This window comes from Coptis chinensis, chromosome 3 (genome assembly GCF_015680905.1).
Source record: "Coptis chinensis isolate HL-2020 chromosome 3, ASM1568090v1, whole genome shotgun sequence".
NCBI lineage: Eukaryota > Viridiplantae > Streptophyta > Magnoliopsida > Ranunculales > Ranunculaceae > Coptis > Coptis chinensis.
In genome coordinates, this window is record NC_141458.1 from 27,572,867 (window position 1) to 27,588,150 (window position 15,284).

General features: G+C 35.0%; 1 long non-coding RNA gene across 1 annotated transcript; it reads right to left on the reverse strand.

Annotated features, from left to right (window-relative positions):
- Window positions 1-414: 414 nt before the first annotated feature.
- On the reverse strand, window positions 415-6,095 carry LOC147508948 (uncharacterized). The gene is made up of 4 exons (XR_015216472.1): window positions 5,752-6,095; window positions 5,592-5,654; window positions 4,937-4,998; window positions 415-878 (listed from the first exon to the last, which is right to left on the reverse strand). It is a non-coding gene; the product is annotated as an uncharacterized LOC147508948 (long non-coding RNA).
- Between the last annotated feature and the right edge of the window lie 9,189 nt (window positions 6,096-15,284).

A 15,284-nucleotide genomic window follows, 5' to 3' on the forward strand; every position in this document is an offset into this window, starting at 1 on the left:
AACAAGCAACGGTTTCTCAGTTGGGAGGACAAAGAACTAAAATTAAGTACATAGAACTTAGATTACTTTTAGAATTAGTGTGGAATGCACTACAAAAAAACAGTCAAGAAACAACGGCCCATAGCTGTTGTTTATGAAGAAAACATGTGCTATATTCCGTTGTTACGGCCGTCACAAAAACCGCTGTAGTTTTTGAAATACAACGGCCCGGGGCACTTGTAAAGTTTAAACAACAACGACGGCTTTTAACACTTGTAAAATAACGACGGTCGTCAGCACATGTTTCCCTTTAAATTCGTCCCACCTATATTTGGAATATAACAACAGACTCAAGCCGTTGTTTATGGGATAAATGTTTCACTGGCTCTTGCCGTCATTTATTTATTTAGCATTTTTTTTTTTTGGTACCTGATAGAAACAAAATATATTCCTATAAAGCTATAACTGAAGAACAATAACAAAATATAAAACAATAACAAAAACCTAAATCACAGCAAAATATTTTCATTGGATACTTGAAACTTCAACAAAAAAATCCCATCCAACAACTTGAACAAATCCTATCCTACAACTTTGTACACAACCAAATCTTTCATATAACTTAAGAAAGTAGTTTAGATTACATTAGTAAAGGCTTTAGGCCATATAATAGAAGATCCCATGTCAATGTCACTAAAGGTCTTTCCTCTAGCACCAAACAACTCAGCATTAAATTCTAGGATCTCGTCCACTATAATCCGATATGCATTCTCAGGTACATCCTCTCGATCACCAAGCATTCTTCCAATGGCAACCACTCTTCCCCCCATGCTTTGCAGCTCACACGTTTGTGCAGAACGTGATACCATTGGTCGCCTAGATAATGAATGACCAGTCGTCTGCGATGAACAAGATATAAAGTAATAAGAAAATCTCAATACGACAAACATGTCAACTAGCAAATTCATATGTAAAATCAAGAGTTGTATAACAAATATATAGCAATATTATATATTTATAGTTGATAACTTCTTGCAGACTCAACAATGAATAAGTAGACTCAACAATGAATAAGTAAACTTGGCAGCTTTATATATAACCAAGAGGAAATTAAAGCAAAAGAAACCAAGTCATTTACAACATCCCAAACACTAAAAGAAAAAGGAAGAAATCTAATGATTACAAAACATCAAGCAGACATCAACAAGTGGAATCTTCATGTATAAATGTGTAATGCTTCTTAATCACTGGTGCCTTGACTATAATGTCGGAACTAATACAGGAGCTCTTCATTATTTCATTTGGCATTGCTCAAAGCTAAAAAAGAAGAAAAGAAACCATATTGTACTATCACGGTTCCATCTTACAAGATTTAATAGTCTAATACCAAGGAATTTGCTAAGATCATGTCCTCGTATTCTAGATGCACAATTTATATTCCTTTCTCTTGTTTATTTCTTCCTAGTCCTACTATTTTATTAGATGTTCTATTATCTTCTCACACTTGTATCTTTATGTTATATATATACAATATACTACAACTTAGATTTTCATCTCAAAATCTTAAGCGGATAACATAAATAAGTCTTATTGAATGCTAGCTCGAGTATAATAAGATGGCATCTGTGCCCAGTAAGATCCAGTCCTCATTTCAACCAACCTTATCTTTTGGCAGTTGAATGATATAAGAGACTGCCAAGTACCAACAAAGATGTAAATAGATGATGTTGGTCAGGTATACAGACTACCAACAAAGAGTTGTGTGTTATATAAGAATTTTGTTTGATGGGCAACATATCGTGTTAGACTTAAAATAAAACAATCGTTTGGTATGGTTGACTTAGTTGATAGCGCACCGAGGCATGAGTAGGGGTGGTCATCGAGTCGGCGATCGAAAGTATTGGCATGCTCAGATTCGCTCGTGAGTTTTTGAAGTCGAAGTTCGCCGAGCTCAAACTCAATGTTGAGCTCTACTTTGTGCTCAAACTCGAATCGTTTTGAATTACAATTAGCTCGAGCTCGACTCGGCTCGACTCGTTTTACAAAACGAGCTCGATTGAAGCTCGAGCTCGAAACTAGCTCGTGAGCTTGCATCTGGAAACAATAGCATATATACTCAAAAAATCCAAAAAAAAACATTACATTTCAGATTTCAGTTTTCACAATGTAAGAAGCGAATCCAAACCACCATCAACATCCAAAAGCTATTACTGACTTCCTCTCCAAAAGAAGTTGTTGAATAAGATGTGGGAGAGCCATGCCCTTCGAACACGCCTTTCGAGAAAGAAGGTTTTATTCAAATTTGAATCTATAGGAAAGTCTGAAACAAAAGGCTGCAGCTTCCGATCCACAATCTCGAACTGGGGCGAATGAGGAAAGCTGCCTTCATAAAGAAAGACAGCTGGATTGAGTTCCACAGCAACACTTGATTGAGTTCCACAGCAACACTCGATTCGTCACAGTCGATTTGTCCTACTGCCGAAATCAAGTGCTCAAATCTAGGGTGAAAAGACCTCTCTCTCTTTGAGAAACCCAACTCATGAATTGAGAGCGGCCTCAAAGTTTTGGTGTTTTGATAGCATTCAGTTTTAAGAGTTCCTGATATTTCTCTATCGCATCACTGACCTCAATTCACAAGTACAACCTTAGAGTTGTGGCTTATTTGTCTCTATTCACCCTAAATCAGTTATAATCGAGGTTTACGAGAAGGTATCAAACTAACCAACTGGATCATTTATGTTCCTAGGTAATAGTTACTTTGCAGGTTTACTTTATATTTTGTTTTGGGTCCACGGGTAAACCAACCGGTTCTAACAAAGCGCTCACTCGACCCCTAGCGGGCAATAAAAGCTACCGCAAGTTCAAAGATTTTGGATTTACAACACCACTTAGAAAGATATATTGCTTTTCAAGTCCTTGATGATCTTTGCTAGTAACGGGGAATGTGACAACTTCCTCCATGAACCAAAGCGATATATCGTGCATTTGAGCGGTTTCTTCCCACAACAAAAGAGAAGTAATTATCTCCCCTAAGATCAAGCGAGCAATATAAAAGCTGCCTGCTCCATATGCCCTAGTTGAAACAATAACGGTAAAGAAGTATGGACTAGCTTTAGACCTTGTTCTAAACCATGCTGGAGAGATTCAGGAGAAGACTCGAGCTTAAAGAAGTCGGAGCTGATGAGAGGTGGACAACCAAAATCCCGGTTTCAGACGATTGGTTGTATCTTACTCCCCTGATCTTCCTTCCCTCGCTTTCAGTTCTCTAAGGCACTTTATCTTTCCTGCCTTTCTAGTAGCTCCTGTCGCTATGGTAGTTAGGGGAAGAGCTGAGTAGAGATATCTATATTAGGGTAAGTACTGCCATTAACTTCCTTCAAGTGCTTTTAGTTTAGTATGGCGGCCTCTAAGAAAAAAGTGGGACCTATGTTCCTCCTTGCTTTCTATTTTTTACGAAAGGTTCTTTCCGGTTAGAAGAGATTAGGCGGGGTAGGAATGTATTATATGGTATTTATCTTGTTTCCTTTGTTAGTATATCCATCCCAGCTAGATTTTCATAGATTCTCCCTATGGAAGAAGCTCTTCTTTCGGAACTCAACGCACTCACCTATCTATTCTATTATGTCCTTCTCTTATGGATTCACATCCCAATATTGTGTTATCTTAAGTAGTGACAGAAAACCTTTCGGAGAAGCCGCAGAGGGAGCGCCATAAACCCCAAGCGGCCTACCCTAGCCCTAAGTGAGGATGTTGATTCTCGCTCCGAGTTTTCTTTTGGATTCGCGTAGTGATAAAATAATTTCCGATTGGCTTTCTTTGTTTGGTTTCCCTGAACTGGAATCTAATCTTTCTGCCCATAATAAAAATTGGGTTTTTCTGGTGAAAACTTAGGTGTTGAAGCATGGGCGGTGGCTTGAGGCCCATTCGAATGACGGAAACAACGCTTTTGCTTAAGAGGGGCCAAACTCAAGAGCCGTTGAGCCCGGCTTTGCGGATTGGACGCGTTCGTCTTAGAGCACCCAGTCAAGCTCATCACTAGGTAGCGAGCGAGTCGAAAACAGATGGTGATCGAGGAGGTGGACATCTAGCCAAGCTCTAGCTGGTGGAGCAAGGCTGAGGCTGTAGTTTCAAATCCAACAAAGTAAAAGCGTAATCAAGGGCTGGATAGAGGTTGCCAACCGGGATTTAGTATCCGACTAACTAATAAAAAAGGGTTTGTTGCCCGCTCTAAACTAAAGGAATTTTAGCTTACTTTGGGGGCTCCTCGGGGATAATAAGGTATAAAGAGCTGAGATATGGGCTAGAGACCCTACTCTAAAATCAGTGTATGAAAGATTGAAAGGTCCCTAAAGAAGGGGCTACTCTAAACGAAACTCCCTCGAGAAGGGAAATAGAAGAGCTTTTAAGCCACATTGAGAATGGTCGGTGGGGTCAGTTAAAGGTATGTAAGCCGACATTGACGCAGAGACATATGTTGTTGTTTCAGCAACTGAAGAATAGGATTTCCTCCCTTTCTGAGAGGTGATCCGCCAATACTTTTTCAACCTAAAGGTTTACTGGGACGAAGTTTGGTCAAAATGTAGTCGTTGAAGCCTTTCTTTCAGCAACATCTTCTGTCTATGGACAACTCAAGTCTCGCTCTAAACACTTCAAGTCTCTACATCCAAGTATCCTAAGATTTGTATGGTTTAGCCATACACAACTACATGTTCATAAATTTTAAGTGTTTCCATTCAATTAAAACAGATACAAAACTCAACCATCCACTACACATATCCTCTAAAACACACCACGTCAAGGTGCCAATCGCAAGAAATTCTATCCCCACATGGTTATGAAACATATTGCATATCTTAGTTTCTCACATATACTTTAACCATTCCAATTGCTTTAACATTTTTCTTCATATACTTATAACTAATAAATTTACATATCATCAACAAAAACAATTTTATACATTAGTCCTCTTAAACACAGCCTCAATATCCAGATCCAGCTCAATCAAAACCTTAATCCTCCCTGGCGTAGCAATAATAACATGAGGCCTACTCATCAACACTTTCCTTTGCTCAATCATATCCATTCCACCAACAATAACACTACACCTCAAACTCAAACTAGACCCAAGTGCTTTAAACTGGCCAGCTAACTGAAATGCCAATTCACGCGTAGGCGTTATAACTAACGCGTAAACACCGTAATGATTCTTAGCTAACTTTTGTAATAATATAGGTAAGCCTTGAATGCAGCGATTTTGCCACTACCGGTTTCAGCTAGTCCTAAAACATCTCGTTAAGATGGAATGCTATGCTTATGATACCACGTATACCCAAGGATTAACTAAGAGGACGTTGAAAGGTATCCTAGTTGTATGCGTTACTACCACTGAATTTTTTTTTTAGCAACCCAACTGATTTTTTTACAGTGACTTAACATTAAATTTGTAATCTTTGCAGAAAAATTCAACCTTTTAAAAAAAAAATTGTAATCTTTGAAGAAAAATTCAACCTTTTAAAAATAAATTGCAATTGGTTTAATATAACAACAACAAATTCAATTTTTCGACTAATAACAGATATTAATCAAAGAATTAAGATCAAAATATGTAGTACCTGCTAATTGGATGATCGAGCAAAGCACATTCCACCAAAACCCCCCAAATTGAAACCGAAAAACTGATGGGAAAACAAATAAAATAATTGAAATCTGAAGAATTTATACAAAAAAATAAAAATAAAGGGTTAATTGTTGCAAATGAGATTATATGATTACCTGAAACTAAGCTGTTGATGGCGAGAGAACGAGATGAAAACAACAATCAAGATTTCCAAACGAACCTCAATATCTATTTTTCTCTCACACTTTGTTTTGACGAAGGCGAATTCTCTCTCTCTGCTATATTTTTCTTATTTGCCCAATCGAAATTTAGCCGCGAAGTCTAATTTTTCGCGAAATAGTAGAGCGGGAATTAGCTCGTCAAAGCTCCAAATTCTATTATAAGAGGACGACGGCTATTGAGTTAGACAACAACGGCTATGGGCTCAAGTTTTATTACGTGGGCTATTAACCGTCGTTTACGGCCGAATACACCTGTTGTTTTTTGGCCAATTTGGTGTAGTGATGATTGTTGGGTCCACTTGGGATTGACTAAAGAAGTTACACAATTGGATGTAACTAAATAAAAGAAACAAAAACAGATAAAAAACCTACAATGTAAAACTATTACAGTCTAAAAACAGAGATGAAAAAACAAAATGCAAAGTTAAGATAAATAAAGTGCAAAGTTAAAAGAAAGGCACTGGAGCGTTAATAACGTGAAAAGGATATTACCTTGGTGCAGTTGACCCAAATGAAAGAGATGTGACTTCAAAGTTCTACAATTGGCAATGAAATCATATTCACCTAAGTGGCCTAAAATGAGGGTACAATCCGTTAAGTGCGCGTATAAATTTTAAAGGGATTACATAAAGGTATAATACCTCAAGTGTAATCAATGTCTACCTCAATGACATAACTGAAAGCCAAAAAAAATATTGACCAAATTGGTATAAATCTTAACACACGATTATGCAATAAGAAATTAAGTTTATTACAGAGTCTAGAGAACAACATGGATTTACAAATTTCTTTTTTAGGAGGGGAAAGTATCAAAAGCTAAAAGAGAACAAAGTGATCGACATGGGTAGTTGGAGAATATTTCAATTCAACAGGAATGTATATGCAATATTACTAAAATGATGCCACTTTGTAACGCCCCATATCTCATGCAATTACATACCTAAGATATGTGACTTTTCTAGTAAAATTTCAACAGTCTCCTTTGTATATTCGACATTTCATAAATATAAACCTGTCATAACCTGAAAATTTAATAAGAATACATCCAAACCAAATATAAAACTTCATACCTCAGTCGTAAATTCAACTACTAAAAGATATACTGATTTGTAGAACCAACTACTTAACCATCTCGACCAATGCCAGTTAAGTCAAGTAACCAATCCTCAAATAAGAAGAAAACTATAAATATACAAACATCCTAGAAACCCTAATACACGACTTATACAGTGCAACTAATATACATACATCTCCACGTTACAGATACATTCAAATCTTACTGGGAAAAAAAAAATCACAGATTACAGATTGCGCTGAGAGCACAAATTAAACTTGATCTCACTCATTAACTCACAGTTTTACAATTAAGATTGTGCTAGCAGTATTTGTATAGATTACTCTATAAATCAATTTCAAAGAGAAAGCAGATTTTCAGGTAGCTACGGCAGTACCATCCCTAACACCAACACTACTTCCAATGCCGATTCCAATACTTCCATTGCCAACGGCAATATGAGAGGTGTAATAGTCCAGTGAATATATTTGATAATAGTATGCCAAAGTACCGAAGTCAGAACCAGCAACCACCAAAATCAAAACAAACGACTTCTAAACATACGCAATAAATGCATAATTTTAGACTGTTAGATGAAAACAATATATGCACTAAGTAGCAATCAAAGGTGTAACATATATCAATTTATTAATTGTGCCTATATTGCTAGCACCATAGCTATCGAGGATCGGGAACAAATGCAACAAAATATAAGTTACTTGGTCAAGCGGTTTGATCTACAAATCAAGTACAGTTTCACAGCAGTGCAAGAATTCTTAAGCAACCCATTATGCCCTAAAGAACAACCTATAATATGCCTCATTTCCATGAATAATTAAAATGAAAAAAATAGGGAAAAAAATATTTGCCATGCAATACAACATTTTTTCAGACCCGTTGTATTGCATGGCAAATATTTTTTTCCCTATTTTTTTCATTTTAATTATTCATGGAAATGAGATAGTCTCAACAAAAATGGTTACTTGCTATAACAAGTAATATTTTCCCTATTAGGATGTTTAATGGGTTTTTAGTAATATTTTTTTCCCTATTTTTTTTAGCAAGAATAACAAAAACCCAACAAAATGCTAAAAAAATCCTATTAAAGACCACATATGATTCTTACTATGCAAAAATGGAATAAACATCTCTGTTAACCTACACAACTTTTCATCTAATCGTTGTGTGTGTAATGCGCTTAGCTGAGATAGTCTTCACTAAAAGAGAAATGAAATGCTTATAAATAGTCATGCCAAGTATATATAGATTGGTGTCTTGGCATCAATAATGTTAATTTGATGAACATAAAATCAGTGCACATTTGTAATTTGGTCAAGAGTGGCTTTGCCATACCGCTATAAGTGTATGTTTTTCCTAGCTTTACAACCTTTTTTTATGTATTTGCACCTCCATTTTAAAACACAACATGAAAATAACATAAAATACCCAAATAAGGCGTACCTTTGTAGCACCTCCTTATTGCTTATAGAGCCTGCAATACAAACTCCATTTGCCGGTGAAAGAATTATAAAGTACCATACAAATGGAAAAGAATAGTAATAGAAACAACAAACACAGCAAGTGCAAAACTTAAAACGAAAACAAAAATAGCGAAAACATGCAAACACAAACAAACAACTGTTCCTCAATTGGGAGGAGAGAGAACTAAAATTAAGTACATAGAACTTAGATTTCTTTTAGAATTAGTGTGGAATGATTGTTGGGTCCACTTGGGATTGACTTACGAAGTTACATAATCGGATGTAACGAAAGGAAAGAACAAAAACAGGTGAAAAACCTACAATGTAAAACTATTACCGTCTAAAAACAAAAATGAAGAAACAAAGTGCAAGGTTAAGATAAACAAAGTGCAAAGTTAAGAGGAAGGCACTGGAGCATTAATAGCGTGAAAATGATATTACCTTGGCGCAGTTGACCCAAATGAAAGAGATGTGACTTCAAAGTTCTGCAATTGGCAATGAAATCATATTCACCTAAGTGGCTTAAAATGAGGGTACAATCTGTTAAGCGCGCATATAAATTTTAAAGGGATTACAGAAAGGTATAATACCTCAAGTGTAATCAATGTCTACCTCAATGACATAACTGAAAGCCAAACAATTTTTTTACCAAATTGGTCTAAATCTTAACATACACGATTATGCAATAAGAAATTAAGTTTATTACAGAGTCCAAGGAACAACATGGATTTACGATTTTCTTTTTTAGGAGGGGAAGGTTTCAAAAGCTAAATGAGAACAAAGTGATTGACATGGGTAGTTGGAGAATATTTCAATTCAACAGGAATGTATATGCAATATTAGTATAATTACCAAGAAATTCACAAAAAGATTTAGATGAAATTCAATAAGAAAATACCACCAAGCAAAACCCCAAAAAATCTACCAATTAGTAAGCTCTGTAGTCCATTTGGTATGTATTACACACTCAGAAATGGTGTTTGGCCGACTGATCGAAAGGGTCGTTAAGAAATGACAAAATAATCAACACGTTGGGTTGTTACATTTCAATGGCACAAATGTTGGAAGCATATAAACATCCTTATGGGTGTTGCTTGCACCAAAAACCTATTAAAGAATAATATACAATAATTATTTTAGATAGCCTTTTTAATAATTTGTAAATGGACCTTTTTTTTTTTGTGAAAAGGCATTCAATGAGTTGTATCATAAGTACATCCAAGAGGCTAAAAAACTATGTCTTTCATTACCAAATACCAAGGGGAGGTCCCAAAACAACTACACGAAATGTCATTAATAAAGAATTTGTCCACACAGTTAGAATTGTTGTAAAAACAAACAGGAAAATGTGGTATCACCAGACAAAGGACCAAACATCAACAAAGGACCAAACATCAACAAAAGACCAATTCACTCTAGAAACCGATTTGTAGTAACCACCAACCAAGAATAAAAGAATCCCTGGTGGCATCAATGTCACATGAAAAGGAATGATTTGTTCAAACTAATAACAAAGCAAGGGAAAAAAATTGCACCATCTACGGTATACCTCGATTCCAAGAACCTTGTGCCCTTCAACGCTACACTAAACAGAAAAATGTAATGACAACCGTAAAACACGCTAACAGATAAAGTTGTCTGAACACATAACAAATCTAGGGGAAAAAACACACTCAAAGGGACACCTAGACTTAAAAGGTAAAGAGAAAGAAACCAAAGTTATCCTAAAGTTTTAATAGAATCGAAACCTAATGTAAAGGAATTTGTCTACAAAGTTAGAAATGTGGTAAAAACAAACAGGAAAATGTAGTGTCACCAAAGGAAGGACCAAACATCAACAATAAATGGGTAGAAGCAACCGATTTGTAGTAACCACCAACCAAGAAGAAAAGAATCCCTGGTGGCATCAATGTCACATGAAAAGGATTGATTTGTTCAAACTAATAACAAAGCAAGGGAAAAAAAATTGCACCGTCTACGGTATACCTCGATTTCAAGAACCTTGTGCCCTTCAACGCTGCACTAAACAAAAAAATGTAATGACAATCGTAAAACACGTTAACAGACAAAGTTGTCTGAACACACAACAAATTTAGAAGGAAAAAACACACTCAAAGGGACACCTAGACTTTTATAACTGTGGGCGATTCCAATCGATCTAGCATACATCTATGAGGAGTCACAAAATAAGAATGAATGCCAAGGAACCAAAAAATGATAAGAGAAAAAAAATAAGAGTGAAGGAAGAAAGAAATGAAAATTGACCAAAGCCCTTAAGTAGCACATAAATTAAATGAAAATGACATCTAAGAAGATGTGGTTTGAAAAAACAGTATAATACTTTTTGTTGTCTAGTTAAAGTAGGGTATAGTTGTTTTTTCCATGGTGTGGTAAGACGTCCTAAAACAATAGGCAATGCAAATATCTAATATCAAACTACATATGCAAATATACCTTAACTTTAATTAAAAACTCTGATTTGATATGTAATGTTAAAACTACTTGAGGTTAACTCAAAATTGATGAGAGGAGAAAAAAAAGTTTCATAAAGCAGTATGATCAAGCTTTGGTTTCCAATCTTTTCAACAGAATAAATTGACTGCATAGAAACAATAACAAAAAAAGAAAGGGTAAAATGATAGAATATGAGAGAGACCATACCCGATGTAGTTTTCCTTCTTACAACTGGAGAGGAGGAGAACTGATGAAGATATAATGGTCTCTACAAGTGATTAGGAGATGGCTAATTTAGAGGAATTGATTGATGAGAGAAAAATAAGTACGAAGATATAAACAATTGTCTGGAAATTGAAAATAAAAAAGAAATACCACAATTGATGAAGCCCTTCTAGAGAAATCAGAAATTGACCTGCAAAAGCCACCGTTGTATCATGCGCCTTTTGTTTTTCCCCTTCGTTGAGAACTTTGAGCTTTGGAGAATGAAGGGTTTTTGTGAGCTTTGGAGAATGAAGGGTTCTTTTGTTCATTTTCATGATTAAAGCTTTGGAGAACTTAACCGAAGGGTTCTTTAATTTCACAATTAAGCTCTTTAATTAATTCTTAATCCCCTAACTTTAATGTAACAAAGAGTGGCCTAAATTCCTATTTGACGCAACATTATAAGCAAAGAATTAGAAAAATAATAATGAAAAGTTTAGAGGAAACAATGTAAGTAGAGAAATAAAAGAAATGCACTGAAGTGAAGGAACTTAATAAATTAGCTGGTCAAGGGCTCTGACCTTTGAACTGTGGCTAGTTGGACGAAGTGCAAGAGATTCCAAGCAGTGCGACATGTGCCTGATGATCTGCTCAACAACAAATGAACTATATGCTCAAATTAGTTTTGGAAACAATTCATTAAGAACAAAAGCAATATACGATTTGATCAAGGAGTAGTACAAATCAAGTAACCATGACAATTGCTTAACTTTAAACGCATCTACACTTACACTGCTTTCAAAGCGTGTGGTAGAGTCTGACAGAAAAGGGACACTTCATCTTAAGGCTTAAATTTAAACTGTTGACCTGCAATTCGCTCATGGGATCCAAACTATCAACTAAACATTTTGTTGCAAATACTTCATATTTTACCATTAGAACATCCTCCTCCATTAAAATAATTTAACCTCGAGCACTTTGATAAGTTTCGGCTTCGAGTTGAACTCACTGTCTCAATTCATTGCAACTCACCAACTCAGTTTAAGAACTTTTCACACTGACGTAGACGTTGAGATGAGTATTAACACAGATGCCATTCACATCTATATATTTGTATGCATTGCGTCACATTGTTTAGTGTTTTAGTAAAAAAAAAATAGAGTAAAGAAGAAGATGTGTACCTATAGTTGTGAACAACTTATTTTTTCTGCAGTTCAAACTTTAACGACATGAATAAGAAATTAAAGACATTAGACATGCATATTCTTTCTGAGAAAAAGTTATAGGTGAAAAGGAGACACTTACAAAGAGAAGTCCGAAGAGACAGCGAGAATTGCTTGATTCAAATGTGGAGTCTTGATTCCAAAATGTGGAAACAGGGAGAATTAGTGGATTGTGGAAGTTGTAAAGGAACGGTTGGGTTATACGAAAGGTTTCTGTACTAATTTAATTTCTAATCTTGGTTAGATGGTTTGTTGAAGAAGATAATTTGGAGAAAAAACAAAGGTTTTTTTTTCCTTCGTTGAGAACGAAAGGTTTTTGTAAGCTTTGTTGGAGAATGAAAAGGTTCTTTTTGTTCATTTTCACGATTAAAGCTTTGGAGAACTTAACCGAAGGGGTTTTTTATTTTATTTAATTTCACAATTAAGCTCTCTAGTTAATTCCTAATCCACATGGCGAAATGGTGCCACTTGATTTATACCCCTGAAAATGAATCCCAGCACCGAGCTGTTTTGTTAAGTTAACTAGAATTTAACCAGCATAATTACCCACTCAAGTCATAATAAATGAATACATGTAAATTTAACTTTTACAGCATAATTACCCTATTTTTTTCTTTGACATTTAAATTGAACTTGTTAGTGTCATTGTGATACCCTTAATGGAATATGTCTTAGAAAATCATCTTAAATCATCTTGGCCGAGTATATGTACATATTGAGAACAATTTGTTCATCCAGAAGCGGAGTGTATGTAGACTCTATCTAATTACTTCGGCAAACACATGCCGCTTAAAAATAATACTATTAAATTATATTTGTTGTGCTCCTAATTAGTTTCAATGTGCTTTTTGCTCTTTTGATATTGATGTTCATGTCATGGTATTGAGAAACTAATAATCACTCGGATAAAATCGATTTTCCTGGAGATTATTAATAGTTTAATGGGGAATTCAAAACCTTTTTCATAGTGTGGATGCCACTTTGAAAACATTGATCTTCTAATAAGTTCAATATAATTGTGGTACCACTTCAATGTGTTTTGATATTAACGTTCATGCCTTGGCATTGAGAAACCACGTAATAGAGAATATGCAAGTTACATGATTCCTTATATATGAACATGTTTCTAGGCACAACAATAGAAATACCATGAATAGTTCTCCAGATAGTCATGTGGTAGAACATGCTTAGACCAAACAACTAAGATAATGTTTCCTGCTAAAGGACATGTTCGCAAGTCTGCAATCCAATAGACTCCCAAACGAAGTGTCAACAACCAACAACAAAAGCAGTAACTAATATGAACTGCTGAAGTAACAAAAAGTTCTCAAGTTTTCTTGATTTTGTCAACATCAAAAGTTCGAAGACAATAGCTAAATGAATTCAATGTATCTAATTAATCATGTCCATTACATAATTACTACAAAAATGCATAAGAGATCATATGTAAGATGCACTACAAATTATGCCATTACATTGAACAAACAAAGATATTTCAAATCACCAATATAAAGCCTCAACAACCAACAACAAAAGCAGTAACTACTATGAACTACTAAAGTAACAAAAAGTTCTCAAGTTTTCTTGATTTTGTCAACATCAAAAGTTTGAAGACAGTAGCTAAATGAATTCAATGCATCTAATTAATCATGTCCATTACGCAATTACTACAAAAATGCATAAGAGATCATATGTAAGATGCACTACAAATTATGCCATTACATTGACCAAACAAAGATATTTCAAATCACCAATATAGAGCCCATGGAGCTTCAAATAGGCACAATTAAAACATGGCTCTTGTAAACAAATTTATAAGTCTGCTACTCAAAGATACTATTATAATGGGAATAGTTCGATCTACCACTCAAAGATACCACTAGCAATAGGTTTGCTACTCAAATGAACTTCCAAATTTTGCTCTTAATAATGCCTCTAATACCCAATTTGCAAACTTCAATGGACGGGGTATGGAATCAGTCAGTTGCCAAAATATTGTCCTCTTTATCTCCTTCGTTGGATAGTTCTTGCATAAATATAATAATATTGAAAGTCATAGATACATTAATAAGTAAAAACAAAATGGATCCTTGCTAAATCCAGCATACATGTAACCAACACTACTGCATAAGAAGCTAAAGACAACCCACAGCCAATGCTAAAGACAATATGGGGCAGTTTAGTAGCTATCAATTGAGAAGTGAGCCCAATTGACAATAAAATCTGAACTTCTGTTGCCACTTCTTGCAACTAAATCTTAATCACAAAGCCAAAACCAACCTTTCATTATGCAATGATGAAAATATAATATCTTGTCGATTCGGCTACGTTCGTTAGACAATTAAGGATATAAATCATTAGCTTCCAAACTTCTAACCCAAATATGCAAAACTCAATTGCATCTGATGAAGAGTGTGCTTTCTTGCCTACCTTTATCTACTTGTTCCGATCTTAGTGTGAGGTAGTCTTCATATGTCACATTCTTAAAAGGTTAGTTTCAATTCAACGCACAATCCCTTGCACCTGGATTTAACATAATTAATAAATGTCAAACGATAACTAAATTCATATACTGTGAGGTTATGAAGTCCTAATAAGTGCACACAAAGTCACAATACAAAAAGGCCGAAAGCATCCAATAAACTACAACCGTAAAATAAAAATTGATCGAAATTAAAATATCATATTAGAAATTATGAGGATTCAAAAATCTGATAAGAAGAGAGGATACTGATCCTCGATACTTGAGTGATATCATAAGAAGTAGAAGTTCTACTTGTGTCTTTTACATGATTGAATGTAATTTAATACCGGTCTGAATCAATTAGCAAATAATGAATGGCATACCAACTCTTTCACATCTCCATATGAAAGGTAAGAGATCCCAAAAAAAAAGTTGAAATTGATAGGTAAGACTTATTCCAAAAGAATAAATGAAAACATGAAACCACAAAAGGCAAGATAACACCTTGCACATCGAAAGTTCGAAACACAAATAGCACAAAGAAAAACAATAGTTCAAAATAAGAAGAATACTTACAGAGTTTCCAT